Source organism: Lynx rufus, unplaced genomic scaffold, assembly GCF_022079265.1.
Source record: "Lynx rufus isolate CCGP_SWC_20201006 ecotype Redwood Valley unplaced genomic scaffold, mLynRuf1.p SCAF_3, whole genome shotgun sequence".
Taxonomy (NCBI): Eukaryota; Metazoa; Chordata; class Mammalia; order Carnivora; family Felidae; genus Lynx; species Lynx rufus.
Genome location: NW_025814845.1, coordinates 126,253,413 through 126,273,272, shown reverse-complemented (window position 1 = coordinate 126,273,272; position 19,860 = coordinate 126,253,413). Strand labels below are relative to the sequence as shown.

General features: G+C 37.5%; 1 protein-coding gene and 1 pseudogene across 1 annotated transcript in view; one reads left to right on the top strand and one right to left on the bottom strand.

The window, feature by feature from the left end:
* Positions 1 to 19,860, top strand: part of LRBA (LPS responsive beige-like anchor protein) — a 792,976-nt gene that overhangs the window by 8,519 nt on the left and 764,597 nt on the right. The gene's annotated exons all lie outside the window — the stretch shown is intronic.
* On the bottom strand, positions 573 to 1,688 carry LOC124521207 (heterogeneous nuclear ribonucleoprotein A1-like; annotated as a pseudogene).

Sequence of the window (19,860 nt, the reverse complement as noted above, 5' to 3'; positions counted from 1 at the left end):
AAGTTGGTTCATTTTAAACTGAGAAAACATTTAGGAAACTGAAAAATAAGAATTTTTTTTTTTGTTTGTGAATTAAAAGAGAAAGAAAGGGTTTTCTTTCTCATCCTGACCTAGCTAAACTAATCTAGTATATTTTTTATATTGTAAAGTATCTTTTCACACACATGTTCTTTAAAATATTTTTAATAGTTTTTGTGTATCTGAAAGAAAAAAGTCCAGAATTGATTTCTATTTATAATGCTTACTTAGATAATAAATTGTTTCATTTATCCTTTTACGTCTAGAACTTTTTACAGTGCTTGGTACTTCAAAGGTGTTTATTATATTAAATGGAAATGTCCTAATCTTATCATTTGCTAAATTACAATCATTAGTTAGCGTAGGTTTTTTTTTTTTTTTAAGACACTTTTATTCAGCATCATGATCAGACTGTTACATTTAACAATCAACAGCATGAGTGCAAAAAAAAAAAAAAATCTACATTAAAACCCTTTGTTGGAATGCTTTACACTTTCCACAGAACAGAAACTAAAATAACCTGTTATACAGTTAGTCACAAATACAGTCCTTGGGTTTTTTGCCCATACACATGAGTATTGTCTAAAACATGTCTTCTTTGTAGCAGTTAGGCCCTGCCACCATTGTGCTTGGCTGAGTTCACAAATCTGTTGTAACCTGTAGCTACCCTGTCACTTCTCTGGCTCTCCTCTCCTGCTAAGCTTTGTTTCCTGATAGTAATTAAAACCTTCTGCCACTGCCATAGCTACTGCTGCTCCTGGAACCGCCATAACCACCTTGGTTTCATGGTTTGGCAAAGTATTGGCCTTCACCACCATAGGGGTGAAGCTTCTGCCCCCCAAATTTCCTCCTTTCATGGGTCCCAAATTTGAAGATTGATTTTTGTAACTGCCAAAATCATTATAGTTTCCACCACCTCCGAAGTTGCTTCCATCATTACCAAATCTGTTATAGCCATCCCTGATGCCACCATATCCACCACTACCTCGACTGCCACCAAAGCTGTCTTGCCCACTAAAGTTTCCTCCACGACCAAAGTTGTCATTCCCACCAAAACCACTTCCATGACCACCACCAAAGTTTCCAGAACTGCTCCTACCTCTTTGGCTGGATGAAGCACTAGCCATCTTTTGCTTAGAGCTCTCCTTACTTCACAGTTGTGGCCATTCACAGTATGGTATTTCTGAATGACAATCTTGTCTAGAGTCATGGTCATCAAAGGTTACAAAAACAAAGCCTCTTTTTGTCACTGCCTTGGTCATTCATGATATCAATCACTTCCATTTTCCCATACTGTTCAAAATAATCTCTTAGATGGTGTTCTTCAGTGTCTTTAATGCCACCAACAAAAACCTTTTTCACAGTTAACTGGGGACCAGGTCTTTGAGAATCTTCTCTCAAGATAGCCCTCTTTGGTTCCAAAACTCTTCCATCCATCCTGTGTGGCCTTGCATTCATGGCTGCGTCCACCTCTTCCACAGTGGCATATGTGAGAAACTCGAAGCTTCTGGAGTGCTTGGTGTTTGGATCTCATTACCACACAGTCCGTGAGTGTTCCCCATTGCTCAGAATGGCTAATCAGACTCACATTGTCTGTTTTCAAAGCTCAAAACTCTGATGAAAAGCTTCTGCACCTGTTCAGAATCTTTGGGAGACTCTGACTTAGACATGATGGCAGTGGGAGGTGAGATTGAACGATGCTTCCTTGAGGTGTCCATGGGCAGAAAAGTTAGCCTAGTTTTATTCATTTCTGCAGAAGATAATGTTGTTAAGACCTTAATGCCATATTTCTTTTACTATTTTCTGACATTTCTTATGAAGATTCTTATCAGGTGGCTTGTGTTTTTCATTATACAGTTTTGAATTACCTTAATACTGTTTTACCCCAAAGGAGCAATTTTGTTAACTTATTTTCAGAATAGTCTCTTACAACCTGCTCTTAAAGTAGTTTTTTTTTTTTTCTCTGATATTATTTCATGGAATGGGATATATACTCAGAAACCAACTTGTATATAGTGAGTCTTTCTAGTGAGTCTTTGGCTTAAAAGCTGTTGGGACGGTATACAAAGTAAAACAAAAACAAAAACAAAAGATGTTGAGAGTACATGAATTCTTTCTAATTTGCTAAACTAATATCATAAAACACTCCCAGTTTTAGATTTTTAACATTTTTTGTGTGTTTTTGGTATCTTTTCTGATTCTTCAAAGATTTAATTGGATTTGTCCAAGAGTAATATATGTGCCTGAAATGTGCTATGTGAAGTACCAAATTTCTTGATGCTGGAGATTGTGGAGGACTGCATATTGGAGATTTTATAGAGCAGAGTCCTACTTTGGGTAGGAAGTTGGATATCAAATGACTTCTAAGGTTATGTAACTATCTGATGGTCATGCTCTAAGTTTTGTTATTTCTTCCTTTCTTTTTTTTTAATGTTTATTTTTAAGCGAGAGAGACAAGACAGAGCATAAGCAGCAGGGGAGAGAGAGAGGGAGACACAGAATCTGAAGCAGGCTCCAGGCTCTGAGGTGTCAGCCCAGAGTCAGACACGGGTCTTGAGCTCCCGAGCCATGAGATCATTCATGGTCTGAGTTGAAGTTGGATGCTTAACTCACTGAGCCCCCCAGGTACCCCAATTTCTGTTATTTCTGTTGCACCTGGGTGTTTACATTTATTTCCCAGACATTTAAAAAAAATTTTTTTTTTTTTTAACGTTTATTTATTTTTGAGACAGAGAGAGATAGAGCATGATCGGGGGATGGTCAGAGAGAGAGGGTGACACAGAATCTGAAACAGGCTCCAGGTTCTGAGCTGTCAGCACAGAGCCTGACGCGGGGCTTGAACCCACGAACTGCCAGATCGTGACCTGAGCTGAAGTCGGACGCTTAGCCGACTGAGCCACCCAGGCACCCCATTCCCAGACATTTTTTGACCAGACTTATCTCATCAATCTTTTAGTGATTTATGTTCTATAAAAACTTCAGTTTTAGAAATGAAGGGCTGGGTTTTTTTTAGTATATATCCTTAGAGAAAGATGAAGAACTGATGAGGTCTCAATTACATTTTGTTAGAAATAAATCTCTTTCTTGGGAACTGAAAGAGATCTTGCCTAACAAGATCTTTGTTCATGAATAATAACTTGATTGGTGTGGTATTTTTATTTATAAGCTATAGTAAATCTTTTAAAGCTATGGGAATTTTAAATGGGACTCAATGAAGTGTTTGAATTTTGTTGTTTCTAGTGAAAATATGTTTCTCATAAAGTAATACAAATATATTATCTTAAATCCTATGTATAGCATCTAGTTGAATCCAGTTTTTATGATCTTGGGGCTTCAATATCTTGACAAAAAATTGTTATTATATCTCAGAGCTTATAACTGTATATGTATATAAAAACATTTTAACACAAAGCCTTTAAAAAAAAGTGTTGATTTTGTTAATACATGAAATTAAGAAAAAATAGTCTTGATAGTAATATGATAATAAGTTTCAAATGAGTGTCAACAAATCTTTTCTAAAAACAAAGTAGGAACTGATATAAAGAGGCTCACTGGTATCTAAAATGGAGAAAATATTATTAAAGAAAATTATATAAAGGTATTGTAAAATGATTATTAACATTATTACCAACTCATTTTTTTTTTTTTAAATTAGTTTTTATTTGAGAGACTGTGTGTGTGTGCGCACATACGTGAGTGCAAGGGAGGGGCAGAGGGAGAGGGAGAGAGCACAGAGCCTGATGTGGGGCTTGATCCCAGGACTCTGGGATGATGACCTTAGCTGAGATCAAGAGTCAGCTGACTGAGCCACCCAGGTACCCCTCACCAACTCATTTTCCTAGATCAAATTGCTGTGAAATTAATAGACATCCAGCAGACACAAAATCCAAAGCATTTCAGAATAATTTTCTTTACTGTAGTTGTCATTGGATGGGTAAGGCAGTGCCCATGGCCAAAAGCGTGAGTGGGTGATTTTGTTAGTTTACTAAATCATTTGGTAGATTATGGTTCTTTATTTTCTAAGGTTTTTTGGGGGTTAAGTTTTTATTTTCTTTAATGGTAAGTTGATTTATGACCCTTGAGGTAGGGGACACATATATTGATAACTGGTATGCTTTTGAGTTAAAATTAATTTGTTACTTTGAGGTGCTTTGGTGGCTTAGCACAGAGCCTACTTAAGATTTTCTCTCTCTCTCCCCCCCTCCCCTGTTCATGCTCTCTCATTCTCTCTCTAAAATAAAAAAAATATTTTGAGTTATAATAGATAATAGCAATATCTAAGATTTATTAAGTATGCCAGGTCCTGTTTGATGTATGTATTGATCCAAGTTAATTCTTAGAGTTCTCACAGATAGGTGTTAGGTGTTTCTGCCAAAATGTCTTGTGTTCTGCAAAAGTGTACTAAAAATAACAGGATTTATGGGGAAAGATAGGATTGGGGTGGGCCATTCAAAACCTGTGGGACCTTGTAACTGGAATACTAACAAAATCAATAATAATCCTGATGAAAATACTAGCAAGGTTAAATCTCTACTGATATTTTCATGTTAGCATCACATTCACTTTGTGGAACTAACTAACCCTAGAGTTTATGCTTCCTTCTTTGAGATGTAGGCTTGGTTTCTTTAGCTTCTGATAGACAACATTTTTATCAGTACTAAATGTCTGATCCAATGTGTAGCTTTCCTTATTAATTCATTGTTTTAGTACAGAAGGAAATGTCTTTGTACTTTCTTCATTTGTACTTACAGATTGTCAGATACTTAATGTCGTGGAAAAAGCATACTAATTCTTGGAATCATTAAGCCAGGCACTATTTGCGTTAAAGGAAAGCAGTTCTGCAAATTTTTAGGTTTTTCATAAGATCTTCATATATTGCCAAGGATTTTTTTTATTCTGTTGGAAACAATTACATATGAACCAGCATCACTTACACACTATTTCTATATTATTCTACTCTTTAACAATTCTGTAGGAGGTAATTCAAGGCAAAGATATAAGTTATAGTAGAACAGATTGTACTGTTATAATATTCACTTTATAAATGATGAAACTGAGATACAGAAGACAAGTAACTTGCTTAAGTCACTGAGCAGTTTATATTGTTGAGATTGAAGCTCAGGGAATCCATAACCTGAGCTGTTAACCACTAAACTGTATATGGTTTATAATTACAAAAAACCTGAAATGTGAAAAAGTGGTTTGAGGCATCTTTCAGTCTTGTAATTGAATAGTAACTTGGAAAGTATCTAGATTGTTTACAACTTGCCTAATAGTCAAGATTTGCGTTATGGAAGGTAGGCCCCCCTCACCCCCCCAATAACCTAAAATACATATGAGGAAGAGAAAGGTTTTAATGAATGTGATTTTTATTTTTTATTTTTTGAATGTGATTTTTAAATTGGATGGAATTAATCACATAATCTTTATACAAGATATTGTAGTTTGCTTCTTTACTTTCATGGTTAATATTTAGTTGGCTTAGCTTCCAGGATTGAAATGAACTTGTTTATTGATTGTATAAGAAACTGAATTTTTAAAAAATTTTCATTAAAAATTTTTTATTTATTTTTGAAGTAAACTTACCTCCAATGTGGGGCTTGAACTCATGACCTTGAAGTCAAGAGTCACATGCTCTATCAACCAAGCCAGCTAGGTGCCCCAGGAAAGTGTGGGGTTTTAATAATCTTTTTTTGTGACTTTATACTGATCTCAGTGAGCACATTAATAGGAAAAGATGATGCTTTTGTTAATCAGTTGCAGAAGTTAATACCATTTGTTGTCTTTAGTTGTTTGTCAGGATGTAGTCATAGTTTCATTTGTTCAGATGACCTTTCCTTGGAGTTGATTTGTTTCCATGATAGATTTTCCAAATAAAGTTCCATATACTCAAATTTATGGGACAAGATTATTTTTTCTTCCAAAAAATTAGGGTGTATATTTTAACTGGGGTTTAGCATTTAACTTTTCAAATAATATGTTTATTTAAGAAGTCAAAGATCAACTGTAAATAAGATTGTATTTTATTTTTTAAAGTTTTTTTTTGAGGGGGAGGGGCAGAGAGAGAGAGAGAGAGAGAGAGAGAGAGAGGGAGAGAGAATCCCAAACAGGCTCTGTGTTTTGTGATGATCCTGTGGGGCTCAGTCTCACAACTGTGAGATCATGACCTGAGCCAAAATCAAGAGTTGGACTCTTAACCAGCCGAGCCACCCAGGTGTGCCCTGTCTATGAATAAGATTTTAGAGTGGAACATTTTACATGTTGCTATATTGACGACTCCTTTTATGCTTTAATAACATGACATTATTCCCTTTTATTAAACATGTATTTATTTTCATTGGGATCAATCCATTTACTCGTTCAATGAATATTTGTGGAGCAGAAATGGTGTGCTATTACATGGTGCTGGCAATAAAACAGTGAGCAAGAGAGGTATGGACTTTGCCTTCATGGAGTTTAAAGTGTCAGTTCTTTAGCCTCTAGGTACTCCCATTTTTTCACTATACTTCTGTCCTTCAGTTTATTAAATTTATTTTCTGATACTTGTATACTCCACTCTTGTTCGTGTTGATCTCTAAGAAAATGTAAAGTTTATCATCTTTGTGACATTTATATGTTGACTACATTGATTATATTATTAGAGATGATGATGTCTCTCATACATCTTTTACTTGGAATTCTGTATCTTCTTCCCTCTTACCCAGCTAAAGCATCTAGGACAATCTAATGGCAATATATATATGAAATACAATGTGGTACTTAGTTTCTGGCTGTATTACCAACCTGTCTGGAATGAGGTGGTGGAGGGATGCATGTGGATGAATTTTTAATGTCCTTTATTACTTTGCCACTACATTTCTTTTTTTTTTTTTAATTTTTTTAATGTTTATTTCTGAGACAGAGAGAGAGCATGAGTGGGGGAGGGGCAGAGAGAGAGGGAGACACAGAATCAGAAGCGGCTCCAGGCTCTGAGCTGTCAGCACAGAGCCCGACGTGGGGCTTGAACTCACAAACTGTGAGATCATGACCTGAGCCGAAGTCAGTCGCTCAACTGACCGAGCCACCCAGGTGCCCCTGCCAGTACATTTCTATTTAGACTTTTTTTGATAGAACTCAGTTTGGAGGAACCTGGTGGTTCAGTTGGAAGAGGATGTGACTCTTGTTAAGAAAAAAATGTTTTTTTATGTTTTTTTATTTTTGAGAGAGAGAGAGCATGAGTGGGGAAGGGTTAGAGAGAGAGAGAGACACATAATCTGAAGCAGACTTCAGGCTCTGAGCTGTCAGCATAGAGCCTGACATGGGGCTCGACCCCACAGACTGCGAGATCATGACCTGAGCTGAAGTTGGACACTTAACCCACTGAGCCACCCAGGCACCGGGAATAACATGTGACTCTTGATCTTGGGGTTGTAGGTTTGAGCTCAGTGTTGTATGTAGAGATTATTTAAAAATTCTTAAACTCGTGGGGCGCCTGGGTGGCGCAGTCGGTTAAGCGTCCGACTTCAGCCGGGTCACGATCTCGCGGTCCGGGAGTTCGAGCCCCGCGTCGGGCTCTGGGCTGATGGCTCGGAGCCTGGAGCCTGTTTCCGATTCTGTGTCTCCCTCTCTCTCTGCCCCTCCCCCGTTCATGCTCTGTCTCTCTCTGTCCCACAAATAAAATAAAAACGTTGAAGAAAACAAAAAAAATTAAAAAAAAAATTCTTAAACTCGTAAATTTGAACTTTTTTGTGATATTTAGCAGTATACTGATGGTGATTTGGTCTTTTATTTGATAATTCGGGTCATTAATTTGAATATTGGTGTTGGAATATCATTTGGAATACTGAATATTTCTGTACTCCTTTCTCTCTTCTACATCTTCAGTATACTACGCTAGTTGAGATACTCAATTATTTTCCTGTATAGTTGGAATAACTTACTTGCTGGTATTCCTGCTTCTCTAGTCTCTTTCAAATACCTTCCACAACTTCTGGAATATTTTATGTACAGTTAAAATATGACCATTTGATTTTCCTTTCAAAATCTTTCTATAGGTTTTCATTGTTTTCTGGGTAAAGGCCAAGTTACTTAATATGACAGATAAGTAATCTGGATCTTGGCTTATTTCTTACCATTCCCTTCCTCAAATTTGTTTGTATAGTATTGAACTTTGATGCTCTTAAGTTTCTGCTCCCACGTGACAAGTCCCTTCCATTTGTATTTCATTGATCAAGGGAAATCATATGGCCGTGCTTGTGTTATCATCTCATTCTTTAGTTTCACAGGATAAGTGCATATAATCAATCCCCTTGCAGGCAGAGGCACTGAATACTGGAGAACAAGAAGATTATATTTCTTCACAGTTCTTAGACTTACTGATATTTACTAAATGGTTGGCTCACATGTATGTCTTGTATATCATTCTATTTTTTGTTTCTGTTTCTGAAGCGTATCCTTCAGTAGTTCTTTCATTGAGGGTTTTTGAGTGGCAAACTCTGTTTTTGTTTAGAAATTTCCTCATATTGACCTTTCTCTTGAATGTAGTTTAGCTGGATGCAGGTTTCTAGTTGACAATAATTTTCTCTTAATATTTTGAAGATACTGTTCTGTTCTTATTGTTGAAGTTATTACTGTTAATAGTTGTAATTGCTTAACTTTATGGGTAATCTGTTTCTATGGTTGCTTTTAAGATTCTTTCTTTGACTTTGGGGTTTTGTAGTTTCACCATAACCTATGTATGGGTGGTTGTACTTCCTAAATTTGAGGATTCGTGTTTTTTCTAGAGAATTTTCATGAATAATGGCTTTTCTTCATTTTATCTATTTGTATTTTGGAACTCTTAATACATGACATGTTGGTTTTTTTCCCATTCTATCCTTCATGTCTCTTAATGTTTCATATTTTCAATCTCACTTGTGAGTCATATCTTTTTTAAATGTATATTTATTTATTCTTGAAAGACAGCAAGCAAGCAGGGGAGGCACAGAGAGAGAGGGAGACAGAGAATCCTAAGCAGGCTCTGCGCTGTCAGCACAGAGCCCAATGTAGAGCTCAGACTCATGCACTGGGAGATCATGACCTGAGCCAAAATCAAGAGTGTTTTTGTTTTTTTTTTTTTTAAGAGTTTTATGCTTAACTGACTGAGCCACCCAGGTGCCCCTAAATTTTTTTATTTTTTTTTTAATCAGCATTGGATTTCCAGTTCATGACAATAGTGTAAATTTGAACTCCCAAACCTATGAAGACCATCCCAGAATTTATTTTCCCAGAGAAAACTTTTTTTCTCTTTTCTTTTTTTAAGATAGTAGCCCAGCCAAAGACTGGCTATTTGTAATTTCCTTTTGCCAGTTGGTGAGTTTTTTGGAGGGGAGGAGGAAGGGAGATCTACTTTTTGAGCTTTAAGAGTACCATATGTATATGGAGATTTAATTTCTATTTCCCCACCTTGAGTGGGCACAGTACTTTATTTTGTGTTTCTACATAGGCATTAAAATGCTAGTCCCTAGGTCACTAGCCTTCCTTCCTGCGCCCCTTTAGCAGTTGTAATAACAGTTCAAATTCTTACTGTTTTTCTGTTTCTTCATTTTAGGCTCTTAGAGATTGCCTTTTTTTCTTGAAAGCTTAGGTCTACATTGAAAAGTAGTTTTTGTTATATTTACCTAATATTTGTAGATGTTTGTAAAGTTTTTTTTTTTTTTTTTTTTTTTTTTAGGCCATCTTAGTCCTGTCTTGCTGGCACTATATTATACAACTATAACATAGAACAAAATAATGTGTATATAATAGCCAGTGAAGAAAATATAGGACCAATTTATAGTATATTAGGTCAGGTTATTTCCCACCTAGAAATACTGAGGTAATTACAGGTAATAGAATTCTGTAGATCAATGAAGACGTTGTAGGGAAAGAAAATTTGTCATTTTTCTTTCTTTCTTTCTTTATTTAAAAAAATTTTTTTTTTTTTTAACGTTTATTTATTTTTGAGACAGAGAGAGGCAGAGCATGAACGGGGGAGGGTCAGAGAGAGAGGGAGACACAGAATCGGAGGCAGGCTCCAGGTTCTGGGCCATCATCAGCCCAGAGCCCGACGCGGGGCTCAAACTCACGGACTGTGAGATCGTGACCTGAGCTGAGGTTGGACGCTTAACCGACTGAGCCACCCAGGCGCCCCTCTTTTTTTTTTTAAACCCTTGTATTTATATATACAGATAGATGAGCAATTTTCATCTTAGAAACAACCCTGTATTACCAAAGGAAAATAAATAAAAGTTCTTGGGAAATTGTATGTGTGGAGGTTGTGTTTTAAATTTTGGTAATTAAAGGAGTTTTCTGAGCTTTTAGAATTGTAGAATGTTATAAAATGGTAAAAGAAACCTTATTTTTTTTCTTCTGACCCCTACCCATGCAAAAGAAACAACTTAGAAAAAATATATTATTCTTCGAGTCTTAATTCTTTATAAGTTCCTGGTAATTTCGATGGAATGGTAATAAGCTGCATCGAAATCTCATTTGTATTAATAGGGAGCTTTATAGTTTTATTATTTTTAACATGTTCATCTGCCCAAGGATGAACTCTTAAAACAAAATAGCTGTGAGTCAAATGATGACCATTTGTTAATCTCTTAGATACTACAGTTAAATTGACAAGATGGCTTTTTTTTTTTTTTCAACGTTTTTTTTTTTTTATTTATTTTTGGGACAGAGAGAGACAGAGCATGAACGGGGGAGGGGCAGGGAGAGAGGGAGACACAGAATCGGAAACAGGCTCCAGGCTCTGAGCCATCAGCCCAGAGCCCGACGCTGGGCTCGAACTCACGGACCGCGAGATCGTGACCTGGCTGAAGTCGGACGCGTAACCGACTGCGCCACCCAGGCGCCCCAAGATGGCTTTTGACATAAAAATTTCAGGAGCCTTGTTTCAGAACAGTAGAGATTGTTGTGTTGACTAATTTCTGTTAAGTGAGATATTTAAGAAATAGTTTAGCTAAGTTCTAAATTCAGCATAGTAGATTGTCTAAATATTTTTCTAGTTTATATTGTTGGATATGATTTTATATTCTGTGGGTTAAGTGCATGAACAGTTACATCAAATTATTCACGTGGTGCTTCAGGAGGAAAGACTGAAATTAATGCTTTGTCCTGTGATCCAGTTGTAATAAAGCTGAACTTGAACGTAAATTAGGGTGTGTGACTGAGTGTTGATTACGTATAGGCAACGTAAGTGTTTTATAAGGATTATCTCATTTAATTCACAAAATAGCTCCTTGAGGTAGTACTTTATTAAAAATTTTTTTTTTGAGAGAGAGAGAGCGCGCACACAAGTGGGGGGAGGGGCAGAGAGAGAGTGAGAGAGAGATTCATAATCAGGCCCCAGCAAGGAGCCCAACATGGGGCTCTGACGGCTGTGAGATTATGACCTGAGCCAAAATCAAGACTAGGATGCTTAACCAACTGAGCTTCCCAGGTGCTCCTTAAACTTGTTTTTTAACAAGAAAACAAGACTGGAGAGGTTAGGTTGCTAGGTTGCCTTTATTTCTTAACAGTTATTTTATAAAGTAGTTAAAATATATAACTTATAATAAAACCCAGTTTTAGTTAGAGAAGGAATACAAGTAAGCTAATTAGTAGATAGGAAAATGGAAGCCAGATGCCTCCCCCTGAGATTATCAAACACAACTGTATTTCCTTTTTTCATTCTTCATTTCAATGGTATCACTTTGCCTTTATCAGAAACTTGATATTTTAAAAATGTTTATTTACTTTTGAGAGAGAGAGCATGTGTGTGTACGTGGAAGGGGCAGAGAGAGAGAGAGAGAGAAAATCCCAAGCAGGCTCTGCTCTGTCAGCCCAGAGCCTGACTTGGGACTTGATCCCATGAACCGTGAGATCATGACCTGAGCTGAAATCAACAGTCGATGGTCAACTGACTGAGCCACCCAGGTGCCCTGACCAGAAACTTGATTTGACTTATCTTTTTCCTTATTCCCACAACCAGTCCATCACTAAATAGTCTCCTTAATTCTGACCCCAGGTATCTCTTGCTAAGATTATTTTTAACACCTTTCAGAACTGTTCGTTTCCTCTGCCATAACATTCCACAGCGTGGTTTATAAGGCTCTACTCTTATACTTTGTTTCCTCTGTCATCATGACCACTCTATATACTATACTCAAGCCCATACTGACTTTTTCTTACACCTTTCTTAGGTCCTGTCTCTTTAACTTCTGTGCTTTTCTATCAGCTGTTCTCTCTGCTTGGATGCTTTTTTTCCTTCTTTGTCCATTATAGTTATACTCACACTTTAAGACATAGTTTAGATACTGTGTTCTCTAAGAACCCTTTGCTCCACTGCAGAATTTTACTCTTCCTCCATCCCACCACAGAACTTTGTTTATAACTTATTATAGCATTTACCTCGTTCTTTTATGTGTTTATGTATTACCCCAGACTATGAGCTTAAAGGCAGAGACTATATTTATGCCATCTTTTTTTTTTAATGAGGCTTAATTAGGTATAATTTCCATAGGATAAAATTCATCCCTTTTAGGTGTACAGTTTGATGTATATGGTATCCATCATCACGTTTGGGATGTAGGATATTTCTGTGACTTCCAGAGAGTTTCCTTGTGCCTCTTTGTAGTCAGTCTTCTCGCTCATTCTCAACCTTTGGCAGCCAGTGATCTAATTTCTGTTCCTATCATTTTGTCTTTTTCTGAATGTCAAATAAAAATGGAATCATACAGTAGGTATGTTTTTGTGACCAACTTCTTATACTTAGCATACTGAATTTAGATTGCTTCTAGTTCTTGCATATATTAATAGTTTCTTTTTATTGCTGCATTGTATTCTATTGTATGGATGTACCACAGTTCATTCAGTCACCAGGTGGTTTCCATTAGCCATTATGGGATAGAGCTGCTCCAGAACATTTCCATACAAGTCCTTGTGTGGGCATGTTTTAATTTTTCCTAGGTAATACCTATGAGGCTTTTTTTTTTAAGTTTATTTTTGAGAGAGACAGAGCGTGCGCAAGTGAGCTGGGGAGGGGCTGTGAGAGAGGGGGACAGAGGATCGGAAGCAAGTTCTGTGCTGACAGCACAGAGCCTGATGCAGGGCTTGATCTCAGGAACCACAAGGTCATGACCTGAGCCGAAGTCAGATCCTTAACTGACTGAGCCACCCAGGCACCCCACCAAGAGCCTTTATTTGTTTGTTTATTTATTTATTTATTTATAAATGTTTTTTTTATTTTTGAGAGAAAGCACATGAGTAGAGAGAGAGAGGGAGACAGAGGATGCAAAGTGGTCTTGGCACTGACAGCAGAGAGCCTGATGTAGGGCTCAAACTTACAAATTGTGAGATTATGACTTGAGCTGAAATAGGAATTGAACCCTTAACCAATTGAGCCACCCAGGTACCCCCCTAAGAGGCTTTTCAACTTGAGTTACAATGCCAAGGAAGCTTCCAGTTAAAAAAATAACAGAATCCAGATTGGAAGGAAAAGAAGAGGCAGCCCAAGGGAGTGAAGGGGAATGATATTTTCACTTGCCATAGGTAGAGAGAGAGAAAATCTTAGGTGGAAATTTCTACCTTCCTCTAAACGATTGGAAAAAATAATAGAATGTACCAGTCAAGTAACAGTATACCCTGTGGGGCCAGAGAATAAAGAAGCTAGCTGAAAACATTTCATTAGAGTCAAAATTTGACTTGCTTTAGGCAAAAATAACCTTAAAGTTTTGTTCTATAGCAAGTTTTCATGTCTTAACATTTCCTCATCCATACCAATGAGTTGGCATTTTCACATGGAATTTATATTATGCAGTAGTCCCAATGATTTGAGGCTCTTGGGACTGTGATGAACTATGATTTGCAATTAATAATATTTTATCCCCACTCCAATAATGACGAGCTAAAACATAAATACAGCAATACAGGTATTAGAGAAATTGTCTTCAATTTCTAATTGTCTTCAAGGTTACTAAAGATACTTACAGGAGTATGCATATAAATCTGTACCAGCTAGGATAAGAGCCCATTCAACAAATTCACTAATGGAAAACTGTCCTATAGGGCGACTGGGTGACTCAGTTGGTTAAGCATCTGAGTTTGGCTCAGGTCAGGATCTCATGGTTGTTGAGTTTGAACCGTGCATTTGGCTCTGTGCTGACAGCTCAGGGCCTCGACCCTGCTTGGGATTTTTTTGTCTCCTTCTCTATGCTCCTCCCCTATTCGCACTCTCTCCCTCTTTCTCTCTCTCAAAAATAAACATAAAAAAATTAAAAAGAAAAAGGGAAACTGTCTTATAATATCAAACATTTGGTGTCTCTACTCTATTTTTTTAAAGTTTATTTGTGAAAGAGACAGAGTGAGTCGGTGGAGGGGCAGAGAGAGAGAGGGAGACAGAGAATCCCAAGTAGGCCCAACATATCAGCACGGAGTCTGATGTGGGGCTCAAACTCACAAACTGTGAGATCGTGACCTGAGCCAAAATCAAGAGTCAGATGCTCAACCAGCTGAGCCACCTAGATATCCCTACACAATTTTAAATCCAAAATAATTTGAGGAGACAAAGAAGCAAAGTGGCACTGCTATCAAAAAAGAACACAGTATAGCACACATTGGATCCTGTTCTTGGATCCATTCAACATAGTATGACATTCAACATAGTATGGATACCGTCTCCTCAATTTCATGTAGATTTTGGCAGCAGACTTTAAATTCCTAGAAGATTACTCCCCAAAGTTTAATAACCTTAAAATATTACAATTCCAATGAACAAATTGTAGAGACTGTAGAAGCCGTATATTATTAGTTAAAATGTCTTGTGGAAGAATGTTGATAATGAGTGAAGTTGGCTGGTGGGTGCCTAGGAGTTCTCTTATGGTTTTGTGTAAATTTGGAATTTTCCATGATATTTTATTTTATTTTTTTATTTTTATTTTTTTATATATATATATTTTAACATTTATTTATTTTTGAGACAGAGAGAGACAGAACATGAATGGGGGAGGGTCAGAGAGAGGGAGACACAGTATCCGAAACAGGCTCCAGGCTCTGAGCTGTCAGCACAGAGCCCGACGCGGGGCTCGAGCTCATGAGTTGTGAGATCATGACCTGAGCCGAAGTCGGCCGCCCAACCAACTGAGCCACCCAGGTGCCCCATCCATGATATTTTAAATTTTTACTGATTGACAGTAGGTCAAATTTTAAACATCAAAAAATGAGTTTTCTTTTTAGATGTTTATAAATTGTGGGGAGAAAAATTGAAGATAACTAGCATTAAGTGCCTATTGGTGTTTTAATATATAATAAATCCTATGAGATAGAATCAGCCCTGTTTTACATAAGAAAATTGAGAATTAGAGGGGTAAATTTTCTTGCCCAAGATCACGAAGGAGTTTAACTGATATTCACAACCAAAGAAGGGAGGGAGAAAGAGAGGAGGGAAGGGAAAAAAAGAAGGAAGGCAATAGGATAGTCAAAGGAGGAAAAAAACCACTGTTGCACTAATACACAAAGGACAAAATTCGAGAAATACAATTTTTAGAAACTCTACAAGTTAAAAGGTGCTTGTAAAATTAATTAATGACAAGTACACATGGAAAAAAGCCTCCAGATAAACACAATTGCATTTGAAAACCTGTAATTATTCTGTATCTGTATATTTGTGAATTTTATTCTAGCTCCAACATACCAGATCTTCTAGAAATTCCATTTCTGCCATGATGTTTGTCAGCTGGCACACACACATACACTCATACGTGTATTTATCAAAATTATCCTAAAAAATTGGTAAAATTGATCTGATTTTTGTGTAGGCTGTGAATATAGAAAATCAATTTCAGTCCTTAGAGTTTGAGTCAAATCTTAATGGAGGTGGTATTTGCTAAGTGTGAAGTGTTATATGGTGTTTTTTACATTAACTTTTTCTTTTCCTTTTTTTTTTTAAACATATTTAAGAGAGAGGGAGAGAGGGAGGACAGATATGCATGAACATGCACCAGTGGAGGAGGGATAGAGAGAAAGAGAGAGGGAGAGAGAGAATCCCAAGCAGGCTTTGTGCTGCCAGTGCAGAACCTGACCTGGGGATCTGGCTACAAACTCACGAACTGTGAGATCATGACCTGAGCCAAAATCAAGAGTCGGAGGCTTAACTGACTGAGCCATCTAGGCGTCTTGCATTAATAATTACCTCTGAAGTAAATTTGAAATAGTGGAATGTTTCCCTTGATATCTTTTATTTTATATTAAATTTAACCCAGTTAAGTTCCTTGAAAGTACTGTAATGTATTCTGGCTTTCTTTTCTTTTTAATGTTTTTTTATTTTAGAGTGAGAGAGAGAGAGAGACAGGGCGCGAGAAGAGGGCAGAGAGAGAGAGAGAGAGGGGGGCACAGAATCCAAAGCTGGCTCCAGGCTCTGAGCTGTCCTCACAGAGCCTGATGTAGGGCTCGAACTCAAGAACTTTGAGATCATGACCTGGGCTGAAGTCAGATGCTTAACCAACTGAGCCACCCAGGCACTCCTGGGTTCTGGCTTTCTGAAAGCAGTATTAACAGACAGTGTTCAGTTCTAAATTGTAAGTAAATAGGTAAATGTGCCTGTGTGACTGTAAAAAGTGTTCTTTTATATATTTAAAATATACTTAGTTATAAAATGTATGTATTTGATATACTGGAAGAAATTTGATGTTAGTTTAGGGATTGCATTAGTGAAGAGTAATTTGTACTTTTAGCTGTCATTCTTGAGTTATCTCATTTTCTCCTCCAACAGGAAGACATAGAAATATATCCATTAAAATTATGTAGGGGTGCCTGTGTGGCTCAGTTGGTTATGCACAAAGTCAGGCTCTGTGCTGACAGCTCAGAGCCTGGAGCCTGCTGTGGATTCTGTCTCCCTCTCTCTCTCTGCCCCTCCCCAGCTCATGCTCTGTCTTTCTCTCTCAAAAATAAATAATAAACATTAAAAAAATTACATGGAATTCTAGATTTCAACATGTACTTAAAATTTTTTTTCTCTTGGCTAAAATGCTAAATAAAAACACTTTAAAGTACAATTCACATAGACCCAACTCACCTAAAATAGTTGTTTTGATTTTAGTGGTTCCATATTGGAACTTATCTCATAGGATTCATTTTGGTACTAAACATGAGTTTGTTAAAAAGCCTTTAGTTTAGAGACGCCTGAGTGGCTCATTTGGTTAAGCATCCAATTCTTGATTTTGACTCAGGTCATGAATGCAAGATTCATGAGATTGAGCCCCCATCAGGCTCTGTGCTAACAGCATGGAGCCTGCTTGGGATTGTCTATCCCTCTCTCTTTCTGCCCTTCCCCCTGCTCACACTTTCTCAAAATGAATATTAAAACAAAGAAAAACCCTTTAGTTTAAAACATAAACTTTTTTAGACTTATTTATTTTAAATTAACTTACTTTCTGAAGAGTAAGATAGCTATGTACCCAAATGAGTGTTAAAAAATTTGATGCTACTAGCAATGATAGCGTTATAATTTTTATATAATAGTTATGCCACCACTTTTATGATTTCATTTTCTTTTTTCCTTCCTTTTGCTACTTCTGTCTCTTTCCCCATTAAAATTTGTGTACACTAAAATAAAAACCTCAAAATTTTTTTGTCTCTCTGTTTCTTATACTTACACTATTTAGGATGAAGATTAGTAGCACATTGCCGTTTTATTTTTTTTAATTTTTCCAACGTTTATTTATTTTTTTTGGGACAGAGAGAGACAGAGCATGAACGGGGGAGGGGCAGAGAGAGAGGGAGACACAGAATCGGAAACAGGCTCCAGGCTCTGAGCCGTCAGCCCAGAGCCTGACGCGGGGCTCGAACTCACGGACCTCGAGATCGTGACCTGGCTGAAGTCGGACGCTTAACCGACTGCGCCACCCAGGTGCCCCAGCACATTGCCGTTTTAATTTTGTAGTGGAAGGTGGCATGTCAGCTAAGATATTACCTATTTTTTATTTTTTTGTTTATTTTAATTCCATTATAGTTAACGTGCAGTGTTTCAGGTATACAGTATAGTGATTCAGCAGTTCTATATATTACTCAGTGCTTATAATAAGTGTACTCTTTAATCACCATCACCTGTTTTACCCATTCCCCCACCCACCTCTTCTCTGGTAGCCATTAGTTCTCTATAGTGGAGTCTGTTTCTTGGTTTCTCTCTCTTTTTTCCCTTTGTTCATTTGTTTCTTAAATTGTACGTATGAGTGGAATCATGGTGTTTGTCGTTCTCTGACTTATTTCACTTAGTATTACACACTGTGGCTCCATCCATGTTGTTGCAAATAGCAAGATTTCATTCCTTCTTATTCCATTGTGTATGTACCACATTTTCCTTATCCATTCAACACATGGGCTGCTTCTGTAGTTTGGCTACTGTAAATAATGCTGAAATATATATGTAGGGATGCATTTATCTTTTCAAATTAGTGTTTTTGTTTTTTTGGGGTAAATACTCAGTAGTGTGATTACTGGATCTTAGGGTAGTTATTTTTTATTTTGTTAATTTTAATTTTAATTTTTTCTTTTTAAGTAAACTGTGCCCAACATGAGGCTCGAACTTGTGACCCTGAGATCAAGAATTACGTGCTGTACCTAATGAGCCAGCCAGGTGCCCCAGAGCAGTTTTTCTTCTTCTTCTTTTTTTGTTTTAAAATGTTTATTTAGAGGCACCTGGATCGCTCAGTTGGTTAAGCATACAACTTTGGCTCAGGTCATGATTTCCTGGTTGGTGGTTTCGAGCCCCTTTGTGCTGATAGCTCAGAGCCTGGAGCCTGCTTCGGCTTCTGTGTCTCCCTCTCTCTCTGCCCCTCCCCCCATTTCTTTCACTGAAAAATAAACATTAAAAAAAATTAAAAAGTAAATGTTTATTGGGGTACCTGGGTGGCTTATTCGGTTAAGTGTTCAACTTCAGTTCAGGTCATGATCTCACGGTTCATGGGTTTGAGCCCCGTATTGTGCTCTGTGCTGACAGCTTGGAGCCTAGAGCCTGCTTCATATTCTGTGTCTCCCTCTCTTTGTGCCCTTCCCCAGCTTGTGCGCCCTTTCCCTCTCTTTCAAAAATAGATAAATAAACATTAAAAAAATAAGTGTTTATTAGAGAGAGAGTGTGTGCCAATGAGCAGGGGAGGGGCAGAGAGAGAGGGAGAGAGAGAGAACCCTAAGCAGGCCCTTTGCTGTCAGCACAGAGCCAGTCCTGGGGCTTGAACCCACGAACTCTGAGATCATCATGACCTGAGCTGAAATAAAGAGTTGGACGCTTAACTGACTGAGCCACCCAAGTGCCCCGCCCCAGGGTAGTTCTATTTTTATTTTTTTTTAAGTTTACTTATTAATTTTGAGAGAGAGAACAAGTGGAGGAGGGGCAGAAAGTGAGAGGGACAGAGGATCTGAAGCAGGCTCTGAGCTGACAGCAGAGAGCCTGATGTGGGACTAGAACTCATGAACCGTGAGATCATGACCTGAGCCAAAGTCAGATGTTAACTGACTGAGCCACCCTGGCACCCCTATTTTTAATTTTTTGAGGAAACTCCATACTGTTTTCCACAGCAGTTACACCAATTTGCAATCCCACCCAAAAATGCTAGGGGTTCCTTTTTCTCCACATCCTTGCCAATACTTGTTGTTGCTTGTGGTTTTGATTATAGTCATTCTGACAGGTGTGAGATGATGTCTCATTGTAGTTTTGATTTGCATTTCCATGATGATGAGTGATGTTGAGCATCTTTTCATGTCTTTGTTGGCCATCTGTATGTCTTCTTCGGAGAAATGTCTGTTCATATCTTCTTTCCATTTTTTCAATTGGATTATTTGTTTTTTGGGTGTTAAGTTCTTCATATA